Source organism: Rutilus rutilus (assembly GCF_951802725.1).
Source record: "Rutilus rutilus genome assembly, chromosome: 3".
Classification (NCBI taxonomy): Eukaryota; Metazoa; Chordata; class Actinopteri; order Cypriniformes; family Leuciscidae; genus Rutilus; species Rutilus rutilus.
This window is the reverse complement of record NC_140211.1, coordinates 60,185,731-60,199,986: the sequence shown is the minus strand read 5'-3', so window position 1 is coordinate 60,199,986 and position 14,256 is coordinate 60,185,731. Positions and strand designations below refer to the sequence as shown.

Below are 14,256 nucleotides of genomic sequence, written 5' to 3'. Positions count from 1 at the left end.
GCCTAACATTAAATTATAGAAGTCTATAATGTATTATGTGAAAGCTAGGTCAAAGAGATGTGTTTTTAGTCTAGCTTTGAACTGACAGAGTGTGTCTGCTTCCCGGACAATGGTAGGAAGACTGTTCCAGAGTTTTGGTGCTAAATAGGAAAAGGATCTACCGCCAGCGGTCGATTTTGATATTCTAGGTATTAGTAACTGGCCGGAATTTTGAGATCGCAATAGACGTGACGGACTATAATGCGTTAAGAGCTCACTCAAGTACTGCGGAGCTAAACCATTTAGTGCTTTGTAAGTAATCAGCAATATTTTAAAATTGATGCGATGTTTAATAGGGAGCCAATGCAGTTTTGACAGAACTGGGCTAATATGGTCATACTTCCTGGTTCTGGTAAGAACTCGAGCTGCTGCGTTTTGAACCAGCTGTAGTTTGTTTATTAAGCGTGCAGGGCAACCACCCAGTAGAGCATTACAATAATCTAGCCTTGAGGTCATGAACGCATGAACTAATTGTTCCGCATTTGTCAATGAGAGCATATGGCGTAATTTAGATATATTTTTAAGATGGAAAAATGCAGTTTTACAGATACTAGACACGTGACTTTCAAATGAAAGATTGGTATCAAAGAGCACACCCAGGTTCCTAACCGACGACGAAGACTTAACAGAGCAGCCATCGAGTGTTAGACAGTATTCTAGGTTATTACGTGAGGAAGTTTTTTGTCCAATAATTAGAAACTCTGTTTTTTCAGAGTTAAGAAGTAGGAAATTACGAGTCATCCAATTTTTTATATCTGCTATGCATTCCGTTAATTTTGTGAATTGATAAGTTTCGTTAGGTTTTGAAGAAATATACAGCTGAGTATCGTCAGCATAACAGTGAAAGCTAATTCCATGTTTCCTAATGATATCTCCTAATGGTAGCATGTACAGAGTGAACAGCAGCGGTCCTAGTACTGAGCCTTGTGGTACGCCATACTGAACTTGTGATTGATAAGACATCTCATCATTTACTGCTACAAACTGATAACGGTCAGATAAGTATGATTTAAACCATGCTAGTGCATTTCCCGTAATGCCAACATAATGTTCTAATCTATTTAAAAGAACGTTGTGGTCAATGGTGTCAAATGCAGCACTAAGATCGAGTAACACTAATAGCGAGATACAACCACGATCGGATGATAAGAGCAAATCATTTGTGACTCTAACGAGAGCAGTCTCGGTACTATGGTACGGTCTGAATCCGGACTGGAAATTCTCGCAGATATCATTTCTTTCAAGAAAGGAACACAGTTGTGAGGATACTGCCTTTTCTAATATCTTTGACAGAAAAGGTAGATTCGAGATCGGCCTGTAATTGACTAATTCTGTAGGATCAAGTTGCGTTTTTTTTAACAAGCGGTTTAATCATAGCCAGCTTAAAGTTTTTTGGTACGTATCCTAGAGACAAATGTGGCGGGGCGGTGTAATTTTTGAAACACCAGAGCAAGTTTTTATTCCCTAATAAAGAAAGTCCGACTACGCCACCCTAGGGATTAGCCCCAGGGAAAATACTCAAACAATGAGCAAAGCACACAGGTTCGGTTCCCTCATAGAATTAGGCAAGAGACGTGAGTAATACAAAAATACAAATGTTTATTAATAGAAAGATACTTTTAAAATATTGGACACTGAAACCCACTTTAAACTAAACAATAAGAAAAATATACAGAAACAAAAACTAAATACCGGCAGGCCTGAGGCTCCCAACGGCAGGAAGCAACGTGGAATTTGATTTTACAGAGCACACTTCCACACACACACACACACACCTGTGTCACTTAATCACACAATCACACACTCAACAGTGTACACTGCACACGATAAAGGACCACCACCAGGAGGAGGAAGAGCAATCCACCCGTGGGACCCCAGCGCCTGCAAAATAAAAATAAGAAACTATAACAATGTTCATAAAAATTACCAGATGGACATCAAGAAAGCAAATCCTCACAACAATAAATGTCAATGACAAAAATAAAGAAAAAAACCATTCAAGCGCAGAGAAGTCAATTAGTTGGTCACCTGATTAATACAAGACAATTTTAGCTCAGTAGAGGTTCACACACACAAATAGAATTGTACTTATAGATAGTTGATCACATGAACCGAGCAATTAACTGGCCTGATTAAATATTACACGCAGTTAAATGGCTTTACAATAATAAAAATGAAGTGAAAAGGAAATAAAAATCAAGTTAACTAAACAAACTATACTTCCAAAAGAGAAGCAAGTTAACAGGAAACAAACAAAAAGAGGTTTCAAATCACAAAGACACAGAGGGCAGCTAGCTCCCCTACACGTGGAAGGAACCAACTAGTCCCCCACACAATCCAGGAATATGAAACGGGTCAAAGATAACGCCACGATAAGAACCAAACGAGCAGTCCCCTTCTCTTTAGTGATGATCGCGTCAGCGCGGCCGTATTAACCGCATCACTTTAATAGTGAGAAGACAGTAGCAACAATCACGGCATAGAACGAGAGGGAGAATCCTATAGCAAACAAACGGAGATGTTACCAATCATAATACTATCCCCACTCCCAGTCATAGTAACGTCTAAACACTTACCATCAGGAGATCACGCTAGATAGCACGCTTAGACACGGATTGGTCAGTCATGCCCACCGGTTACACAATGGGATACAGGGAATCACGCCTATTTGATATCCGAAAAGAATGTTAAACCCACACAGCCATTTCAGCACCATATCACGAGCTCTTAACAATAAACATTACCTGTGAGGTGAACAGTCATCAGACCCACTAAGCAGCACGAAGGCCACCGCACCAAAGCTGCACTAATTGATAAAAATGATTTTAAAAGGTTATGCATAGGAAAACTCCAAAATGATCACCCATTAACACACAGCTCGCTTACCTACAGCCACCGTCGACACTAGCAAACCAAACGGGGAAATCGGACGTGACGCCTCCCAGGTAACAGCCAATCAGACTTAAATGCAAGGTACTACTTGCTGATAGGATGACACGGCTGTCAATCACCTGATGCCGTCACACAAAGATGAATTAATGATATTAAGAAGAGGATCTATGACCTCTGGAAGCATCTCTTTCAGTAGCTTAGTCGGTATCGGGTCTAACATACATGTTGTCGATTTAGATGATTTAACGAGTTTAGTTAATTCTTCCTCTCCTATAGCAACGAATGAATCAAATTTTTCCTCAGGGAGACTACAATGCACTGCCTGATGCGATACTGTAGTAGACGGTTGCATAGTTATAATTTTGTCCCTGATATTTTCTATCTTATAAGTGAAGAAGTTCATAAAATCATTTTTAGGGCAGGTCAGGGCTATAGGCCTAAAGTCATTTAACGATTTGGGATGTTTAGATTTACCAACAGGGACTATAGTAGATTGTTTCCACAGATTAGGCACCTTCTGTTGAGACAAGGATAAATTAAAAATATAATTAAAAATCGGGCCTAATTGTTCAGCACAGTTGGAGAGTAATCGACTACTGATATTATCTGGACCAGCACTTGTTCTTATTTTACAGTGTTTAAAAGTTTTAACAACAGAATATTCATCAAAAAGAGGAGAAACTTGTTTTGATTCCAGTGCTGTATTTCTCAGCGTCATTATTTCATTATCGAAAAAATGCACATCGAATCTGGAGTAAAATTTGTTTAGCTCTTGTGCCAGGACCAGATCAGAGGTGAACCCATCTAATGAGACCCTTTTCTTTACATTGTCAGTCAAACCGACCATAGACCTGATACTGTCCCATGCTGAACCCATATTATTGTTGCTAAGCATGTCTTCTAGTTTTCTTTTACAAGATAATTTAGCTCTCCTAATTTCCCGTTTAATTTCCTTGTGTACAGACATTAGCTCAGTAGAATCTCCCTGTTTAAAAGCCTGTTTCTTTTTATTTAGTAGCACTTTAAGGTGTCTACTTGCCCAAGGTTTACTATTTGGGTAGGTTCTGATAGTCTTTACAGGAACAACAATGTCCTCACAGTAAGTTATCCATGAACTAACCACATCAGTGAGTTCGTGAATGTCTCTAGAGGATTCGATAAACACCTCCCAGTCTGTGCTCTCCAGACAGCCCTGGAGGGTGAGGGTGGCCTCTTCTGACCACACTTTGATGTTTCTAGTTGTCACCTTCCCCCTCTGAAGTCATGTCCGATAGGATGGAACCAAGTACACACAGTTATGATCAGCTGAGCCGAGAGGGGGGAATAAAATTGATTTATATGCATTTTTGATGGGCCCATAACACTTGTCCAAAATCCTGTTTTTCCTAGTGGGGCAGGAAACGTACTGATAAAAGCTCCTGAGAGATTTGTCCAATGAGCCATGATTAAAATCTCCTAAAACCAGGTTAGGAGCATCAGGAGATAAAGACTGAAGTTTATGCACAGACTGAGAGATAAGCTCTGAGGCGTTTTTTTCATTCGCCCTTGGATGAACATAAACAACAGTAACGAAAATCTGTGGGAATTCTCGTGGCAAATACATAGGGCGCATGGACAAAGAAAGCAGCTCCACGTCCTTGGTGCAAAGTCTCTCTCTCACTATAACATTTTTACACCAGCGTTCATTATGTACGCGCATACTCCACCTCCGCATGATTTCCCGGTAGTCGTGGACGTTCTGTCGGTGCGAAACGGGATCCCAAACCCGTCCATAACTAAATCACCGCCAGCGTCCCTTTCCCCGAGCCAGGTCTCTGAAAAGGCCAGGATACAGGCGTCTTTAAATGCGTGTTGATGGCGAACAAGAGCCTGGAGTTCGTCAGTTTTATTACGGAGAGAACGGGCGTTGGACAGGATGATTGAAGGCAGGGGAATGCGAGACGGATGTTGCCGTCTCATACGCTCCCGCACCCCGCCTCTTCTTCCTCGCTTCCTTGGCCTCCGTTCTGGAGTTCTGAAGTGATCGCCTTTCCCGAGACCGGCCAATTCCTCCAGATCAGGTATGATCAAGTCCACAGGTGGTCCGCTGATCACAGGTTTTTCAAATGTTAGCAGATAGTCTTTGGAGTATTGAATCGGCCAGAGTGATCCCAGGTGCCATACGGACGCCAAAAAAAAGGAACAAAGTCGGATCCATGTCACTAAGTTTTAACACGCTTTGACAAGCCGGAGTAGATGTTTGATCAGTACAAAAAACAAAAACAAACTAAAACTAAAACAAACTACTTAACAGACTTTAAAACAACAAAAAACTCTGACAAACAAAACGGACATGCTTCCCACTGCTGCCGGTCGCTGCGTACGCATGCGCCCAATCCAAGCTTTATCATTTGCTCATTTGTGTTATATCTGTTTTTATTTGTTGAACATCAATTAAATTTTTAACCTTAGATGGGTTTGGAAGTTTTTTGCATTTCCTAATTCGGGGAACATACACAGTCGCTATATGATGATATCTAGGTGAAAGAGGCTCTATGTGATGGGATTTATCTGACCTTGGTGACACGAGGCCGCTAGCAGACGGTCGGTTTAACCAGTCTGTCTGCTTCCTGACCTGAGCCCCAATTCATGTTTGAGCTCTAAGACTATATGCCATGTTACTAGACAGAAGAGCAGCACCATCCCAGGAGGGATGAATACCATCTCTTTTCTGAAGAAAGACAGAAGACAGGATATCGAATTGGTGCCCTGGAGGCTGGCTAAGAGTGTCTGAGGATTAATGACGGGAAGCCTTCCAGGGTGGCTCGGCAGATCTGGAGACCAGGGTGGAGCCGTCAGATTGGGAGTCCAGGGCGAAGCCGGCAGATCGGGAGACCAGGGTGGAGCAGGTGGATCGGGAGACCAGGGTGAAGCTGGCAGATCGGGAGTCCAGGGCGGAGCCGGCAGATCGGGAGACCAGGGTGAAGCCGGCAGATCAGGAGACCAAGGTGAAGCCGGCAGATCGGGAGTTCAGGGCGGAGCCGGCAGATCGGGAGACCAGGGTGAAGCCGGCAGATCGGGAGACCAGGGTGAAGCCAGCAGATCGGGAGTCCAGGGCGGAGCAGGCAGATCGGGAGACCAGGGCGAGGACTGGAGATGCGGATGCGGTGGTGGCCATCTTGGCAGAGACTGAAGTCGAGACTAAAGACCTATTAATGTAATCATGCATATATCTAATTAATACCTAATTGTTCTTAGTTATGCTGGAAGATGGTTATTCAGTTCTGCTGGAACCGTAATAACCTCTCATATCACACAACTCTGCTTTGAATGGCATCTGTGCTAATATTAATGAACTAAAGTTTTATTGAACTTAAGACACAGAATAGATGAAATTATTATTTACAAATTAACTCTTAGTCACACCCGTCACTATGGGCAGGCCATAGGGGGCCGGGCCCGCCCCCAAAAATGCTTGTGCCCCCCCACTTGAGGCACAGATCTCTTAAAAAAATTACTTTAATTTTAATTTTATATTATCATAGTTGCTAATTTTGTGTTGCATTCTTTATCATTAAAACATAAAAAATATAAAGGATCCATTTGCGATCCATTCAGTTTACTTGCTTCATCCTTGTTCCATTATTCATTAAGATAATAATTAATAAATGCACGCACAATTATCCGTGAACTTGATAAATGTTGATAAATGTTTTACTATGCACAAACAAATGCCTTTCAACTTTTGTGTGCAAAATTCAGAATTAAATGAATGTGCAGCAATTTGTACAAATAGAGAGTCTGTAGGCCTACTATACCTGTTGTAGCCATTAAATAAGCGTATTTAGTTTCATATTAGTTTATTATTATAATAATATTATAATATTATAATGTTATTTTTTCCCATCTATGTTGAATATGAAAAGTGAACAGCATGAGTAAGATTGGATGCGCACAGTATATCAGGAGACATGGAATGGGTCAGACATGATTTTGACCACTTCATTAAGTTTTGTTTTGTAGAAAGCCTTTCTTTAAAGTGAATTTCGTTTTGTATAAATTGTATCTTAATTTGTATCATTTTTTATCAACCAATTGCCTGGATTTAATAAATAAGAAGCAAATTAAATATAATCATGACTTGGAGGCGCCGGCGCGGTCACTTGCATTGCTTGTGAACTGGAGCGCATCTCATCATAAATTAACCAAAACTCAGCGTATGCCTCACAGACATGAGAAATACATCTAAAGAAAGCTTGAAATATCTTTAAACGAAACAATTCAAAACGAAAGAAATAGGCTACTCTGGTTAAAAAATCCATTATGTGCATTTCTCCATATGGGTGCATTCACTACGGAGATGGCGATCGTCAACTTCATCTTTGCAGCCGACACTGACAGAAAACACTAGATTATTAATAAAAATCAATGCACACGTCACCGGATTTACAAATGCACATCTTGCTTGTTGCACGCACACATATTATGTCGAAATAACGAGATATTATGTTGAAATAACATTATTAATAGGCTGATAATAAATATTTAAGAATATTTGATTGAATGCTGAATGTTGTGCTTGTTCAATTTAATAAAATGAATACTTTAATTGTGACAATTAAAATAATTGAATATTAAATATTAAGTGGCCAATTTTTGTAATAGTATTTATATAGGCTATAATATATCTAGCACCCCCTCAGCACCTTCATTAAAAAATTCCCTGGTGCCGCCCCTGGTTATAATGGCCCCACGTATTAAAAAATGGTCGGGTTTAAATCGGGCTCGGGCTCATAGTTAATGTGTCGGGCCGGGCCGGGCCGGGCTGGGCTCGGACACAACATGCACAGCCTCGGGTAGGGTTGGGCTTGATTTTTTTGGGCCCGATCTAAGCTCTAACTCAAAGTACCAGTAGGCTCAAAGTCTCTGTGCGTGTGTATGTGCGTGCGTGTGTGTGTGTCTCATGCAATGCATATGCCCATGTTGACTGTAGAATATGGAATAGGTTGTGCCATGTTTTCGCTGCTGATGCAGTGGTGACGCGTTCATGTAACCAGAGGGTGACGCTGCCAATAACATTCCTAAATGCTGTCAATCATTTAATCAATCAATTTAAACATAAAATTTTAAAATTGGAGCCTGTACTCGAATCTTGCACCCAACAACACTACAAAATGACATTTTAAGCTCCTTATGATGCAGAATCTGTGCTGGATTGTATTGGGTGACTCCAGTTTTCCCTTTGTTTTGCCTCCAGCTAACGCCATGACGTAAAAGTAATGATTATAAATGTGTACAATATAGCTGTTACGGAAGACCCTTCTTCCATCATCAAGGGGGGAGGAGGTTACTCTTCATGGCCAGGTTCTGTGGAGGGAACAAGAGGTTTGTGAAAGGGTTTGAGTAAGGAGACGTGAAATGTGGGATGAATTCGGTACTGTGGTGGTAACTGGAGTCTGTAAGTGACGGGATTGACCTGTTCCAAGATGGTAAAGGGGCCAACAAACCTGGGACTAAGTTTTTTGGAGGGCAGTCGCAGACGAATATCGCGAGTGGAGAGCCAAACCTTGTCTCCTGGAACGTAGACTGGACCCGAAATCCTCCTCCGATCAGCGACTGTCTTGGATCTGCGAACTGCCCTCTGCAGGCGATGGTGAGCTTCGTCCCAGACTCTCTCGCTCTCCCGGAACCAGTAATCCACTGCGGGGACCTCAGATGGTTCACCATCCCAGGGAAACAGAGGAGGCTGGAATCCGAGAACACACTGGAATGGTGTGAGGCCTGTCGTGGGTTGCCGCAGTGAATTTTGGGCATACTCTGCCCATCCCAGGAACTGGTTCCAGGAGTTCTGGTGGCCGTTGCAGAAGGTCCTGAGGAACTGCCCCACTTCCTGGATCTTCCTCTCCGTCTGGCCGTTGGTCTGAGGGTGGTAGCCAGAGGAGAGGCTGACTGTCACACCTAGGAGCTTAAAAAACTATTTCCATACTCGGGAAATGAACTGGGGTCCCCTGTCGGACACAATGTCTTCTGGGATCCCATAATAGCGAAAGACATGATTGAAGAGGAGTTCAGCGGTTTCCAGGGCAGTAGGAAGACCTCTTAATGGTAATAATCTGCAGAACTTGGAGAATCGATCGACGATGACGAAGATGCAGGTGTTTCCATCCGATGATGGTAAATCGGTCATGAAGTCAACTCCTAGGTGTGACCAGGGCGGTTAGGAATTGGCAAGGGATGGAGCTTTCCTGCAGGAAGATGTCTGGGACTCTTGGACATGGCACACTCCTTACAGCCTTGGACATACCTATTCACATCCCTTGCCCTTGATAGCAGCAAGAGAGTGTTGTTGGCCCCGGGATGTCCAGTGCCCAGAGAGGTATGAGTGGTGTGGATGAGATCTACCCGTTGTGTCCTGGGGATGAATCGGCGATCAGGTGGACAGCCCGGCGGAGGACGAGGATCAGGAGTGGCGACGGCTGGAGGAGCAGACCATTCAATGGGACTGATGATGATATCTTTGGGTAGAATGTTAGTGGTTGTCTCGGGAGTCTCTGGAGTATCATGTAGTCTGGACAAAGCATCGGCACGAACATTCTTTGGACCAGGACGGTAGGTAATGGTGAAGTGGAATCTCGAGAAGAATAGTGACCATCGGGCCTGACGGGGACAGAGATGTTTTGCATCACGGAGGTACTGGAGATTCTTATGGTCTGTGATGACTTGGAATGGGTGGATGGCACCCTCCAGCCAATGTCGCCACTCCTCCAGGGCGAGCTTGATGGCTAGGAGTTCACGGTTGCCAATGTCGTAATTCCTCTCCGCCGGGCTGAGCTTCCGAGAAAAGTAGGCACATGGATGGAGTAATTTCGGTGTCCCATGAAGTTGAGAAAGGACGGCTCCAACTCCGGAGGTTGAGGCATCCACATCCACGACGAAAGGAAGCTCAGGATCAGGAGTCAGGAGAGGTGCTTGAGTGAAGGCAGACTTGAGGGATTGGAAGGCTGCGGCCGCTTCAGGAGTCCAGAGGAGACTTTTGGGTTTTCCTTTGAGCAAGTTGGTGAATGGAGTGGTGATGATGCTGTAACCTCGTATGAAACGTCTGTAAAAGTTGGCAAATCCAAGGAATCTCTGGAGCTCTTTGATCGTGGTGGGTTCTGGCCAGGTGGTTACCGCAGTGACTTTCCTCTCGTCCATGCGGACCCCCTGACGGTCAATAAGATATCCTAGGAACTGGACTGATGGGAGATGGAAGGAACATTTCTTGGCCTTCAGGAAGAGATGATGAGCTCTGAGTGTATGAAGGACCTCCGCAACGTGGTGATGATGTTCGACTTCACTCCGGGAGTAGATGAGGATGTCATCTATATAGACGACCACAAAGCGATGCAGGAACTCCCGAAGGACCTCATGAATGAAGTTTTGAAACACGGAAGGGGCGTTGACCAGACCATAGGGCATAACCAGATATTCATAGTGGCCAGTAGGGGTCACAAAAGCGGTCTTCCATTCATCCCCTTCTCGTATTCTCACCAGGTTGTAAGCGCTGCGGAGGTCCAACTTCGTGAAGATGGTAGCTGTTCGTAGTTGTTCGAGGGCCGCAGGGACGAGAGGAAGGGGATACTTGAACTTGACGGTACCTTGATTAAGGGTCCGGTAATCGATACATGGCCGCAGCCCTCCATCCTTTTTAGCCACGAAGAAGAAGCTGGATGCTGCGGGAGATGTCGAATGCCGGATGTACCCTTGATCGAGAGCTTCCTGGATGTACTCCTCCATGGCCTTGGTCTCTGGAAGCGACAACGGGCTAGATCTTACCTCTGGGCAAAGAAGCATCAGGGAACAGGTCTATGGCGCAGTCCCATGGCCGATGAGGTGGTAGCTGGGAAGCTCTCTTGGGGCAGAAAATGTCTTGGAAAGATGAGTAGATATCAGGAATCTTTGCGGACTGTTTCTCGAGTGGACTTTCGACTGATGTGACATAGACTGGAACAGGATTCAGAACAGGACGTGGAAGTACCGGAAAACATCTTGATGTACAATCCTTTCCCCATTTCATCACTTCTCCGGAGCCCCAAGAGATGATGGGATCATGCTTCACCAGCCACGGACAGCCCAGGATGATATCTGCATTAGCTCCCTCCAGAACCAGTAGCTGGATATCCTCTTTATGAAGGGCTTCGACTTGCAGTGAAATGGGTTCACCTTTTTCGGTGAATACGTGGACGTACAGTGATGAACTTGGTTATGGGTTGGATCTGGTAAACAATTGACGAGGCTTCGGTACGGAGCTGGAGCTGGCGACAGAGGGTCCCCGAGATGAAATTTCCAGCTGACCCGGAGTCAATGAGGGTGTGAACTGAAACAGAGGATGTTTGGGTAGTTAACTGGACACAAGAAGTGAGTGGTTGCATCTTTTCTTCATCTATATGGAATACACTCACCAATGTTCGTATGGGACGAGTTGGACAGTTCAATCGAACATGCCCACTGGCTCCGCAATACAAGCAAAGACCCCGGGTCAGCCTCCTCTGTCGCTCAGCGGCGGTAAGTTTACCAGACTCTATTATCATGGACTCTGGTTCTGGAGGGCTGGCGGTTTCAGATGGGTGGAGGAGTGCAGTGGAATCAGAATGGGACTGATAAGATTGTATACGGTCTGAGCACCTGATGGATTGTTGAATGAACTTTTCGAGCCCCATATTATCGTCCAAGGCGGCCAGCTGTAGACGGAGTTGAGGTGTGAGACCAAGCTGGTAGGTGGTCAGTAAGGACCGCTCGTTCCATCCACTGGTTGCCGCTAGAGTACGAAAGCGAAGGGCATATTCCTGAGTAGACATCTTTCCTTGAGACAATTTATAGAGTTGCTCACCGGCTGATATCTCTCCATCTGTTTGGCCAAATACCTCTTTGAAGTGGGAAACAAAGGCTTGAATAGAACTAATGACGGGACCAGCTTGCTTCCAAATCGTTTCAGCCCATTGGAGAGCTGGACCGGTGAGAAGAGATGTAATGAATGCAATTTTTGACTGGTAGGTGGGATATAATGCGGGCTGCATGGTAAATATGAGAGAACATTGAAGCAGAAAGCCGTTGCACTCCTCCGCCCCGCCAGAGTAGGGCGCTGGTCGGGCCATGGGACTGGATGATGCGGTGGACGAAGAAGTGCTCGATGGTGGTGGTGCTGGTGATGCGGAAGGCGTGAAGGTTGAAGTTGGCGTGATGGTTGGATTAAATGGTAATATCTTCTTCAATGAATCCACCAGCTCTTGAAAGGGATCTGGAACACTCATGCTGCCGCTGTCTTTTTGGTCCGGGCTAACTGTTACAGAAGCAGACGGACAACAAGATAAGTGAAGATGTAATAATTATTGAACAGCTGAGTGTCAAGATGATTCAACGTGCTGGATAAAGGTGAGTATCAGAGTTCAGAGGATCAGAGTTCTTGAATGCAATACGTGATGAATAATAGTTGTATCTTTGCAGGACCGGCGGGATGAGACTTCAGAGTGGAGATGAACTTGGATGAAGAGGATGACAGGTGATAGCACACACTCACGCACCACTAGATGATACAGACAGGCTTACGGCTCGGACACCACTCGAGATGAGAACTGGACTGACTGGAACAGACTGGAATCTTCGTAGAGAACTGGTAAGTAAACACAGGTAAGTTTAGTAGTGAAACTCGCAGAGAGAAGCATTAGAGTCCGCTTCGGATTAACGAGCCCGGACAATGAGCAGTGTGTGAGGTGTGCTTAAGAAGCAGTGGTGATTGATGGGGTGCAGGTGTGGCTTGTCAATACTCAGGTGACTGTGATCGCTGGGTGATTGTGGTGGATGAACCTGGCCAATCCGTGACAATAGCAAGGACACATTTTAATTGATCATTAATAAAATAGTGTTTTCTGTGTGAGTGTCGGTTGACGATGCTGACTTGTCATTTTCACAGTAGAGAACGCACAGTCTATAGAGAATGCACACTTCATACAGATTACATTAGCAGAGAGTTGTATGTTTCTTTACTTTTTGATTTGTTTTCTTTAAAAGTAGACATTTCAAGCTTTCTATAGATATATTTCTCATGTCTGTGAGGCATGTAGCCTATACACTGAGTTTGGATTCATTTATGAGACGAGCTTCAGTTCATGTGCAATGCAATAGATTGTGTCGGCGCCTCCATGCCCTTATTATATTGTCTGCTATATTTGCTTATTTATTAAATCCAGGTGGGTGATAAAATAACATAATCTGATACAGAATATAGTGTATATTGTAGGCCTATATGCAGGGGTGGACTGGGACAAAAATTCAGCCCTGGCACTGTAGACACACAAACACAGTATACTGCCAAAAATGATTGTATACTGCCAGAAAGCATTTCAAGGTCAAAGGGGCAATGACCACTGGGCCACCTCCCCTCCAACCTTTCTCAACATTTCTGAGAATACTTTTTTCTGACAACACACTTTTTCATGAGACATTTCATCAGTAGCAGAACTTTAACTATAACTACAGCCTCAGACTTCTTACCATATCAGGAACAGAGACTCCAGGTAAGATGTGATTTGCTCAGCAAAGCAATCTACATGTTCACTGAAAGGAAAAGTTAATGCAAGTTTTCAGAGGATAGACATTAGAAATTGTGAAACCATTAATTTGAAACTGGAGAGACTAGAAAGTGCAAAGTTGTATTTAACAATTTTATTATCTTTTACCTTTTATATTACTGTTATATATGTATGTGTGTGTGTGTGAGTGTCCTGTTCTAGCAGAATGAGTCAGAATGTTAATTCTTCTTAACCCTCTGGGGACCAAGCTGTTTTTGGGGTCCTTGAGATGTTCTGACATGCTCTGACATTTGTGCTTTTTTCAGTTATTTATAAACATGTTAATGGCAAAGGTGTAAATTCACTCTATATAGCACAAACAGGCCTACCATAATATGCGAGCAACATGTATGTAGATGTTTGTATTTTTAAGAGAATAATGTTTATGCGTGGTTTTTAAAAAAAATAAAAATGAAAGTTGCTGAAATAAGACCACAAAACTCATACAAAATATGTGCCCACAAGACTTTTGACAAATGGATGTTGTCTCTTCGAGTTCTAGCTTCAAAATTATGTGAAAATAGTCTTGCTTTATCGTTCACAAAAAAAAATACATTGATTTAAATGGTGTAAAACAGGTTTTGCTTGGAAAGCCAATATGCGAGGGGGAGGAGTAGTTCACACCTTAGATTACCCAGTCCCACCCACTCTGCATAATGACTCTGCATAATTAGCCATTCATTCAGGTGTGACACTGACTGAGCCACAATGCAAGGACAAAATATATATTTTGAAGAAG

At 43.6% G+C, this 14,256-nt stretch overlaps 1 protein-coding gene across 2 annotated transcripts in view; it reads left to right on the top strand.

Annotated features, from left to right (window-relative positions):
- Positions 1-13,322: 13,322 nt before the first annotated feature.
- LOC311287181 (neoverrucotoxin subunit beta-like) overlaps positions 13,323-14,256 on the top strand; it is a 70,509-nt gene continuing 69,575 nt past the window's right edge. The window contains exon 1 of one of the 2 annotated variants that reach the window (XM_084403850.1): positions 13,323-13,463. The gene's annotated coding sequence lies outside the window, so the exon portion shown is untranslated. The remainder of the gene's footprint in view (positions 13,464-14,256) is intronic. The other variant, XM_084403851.1, reaches the window with a different exon arrangement.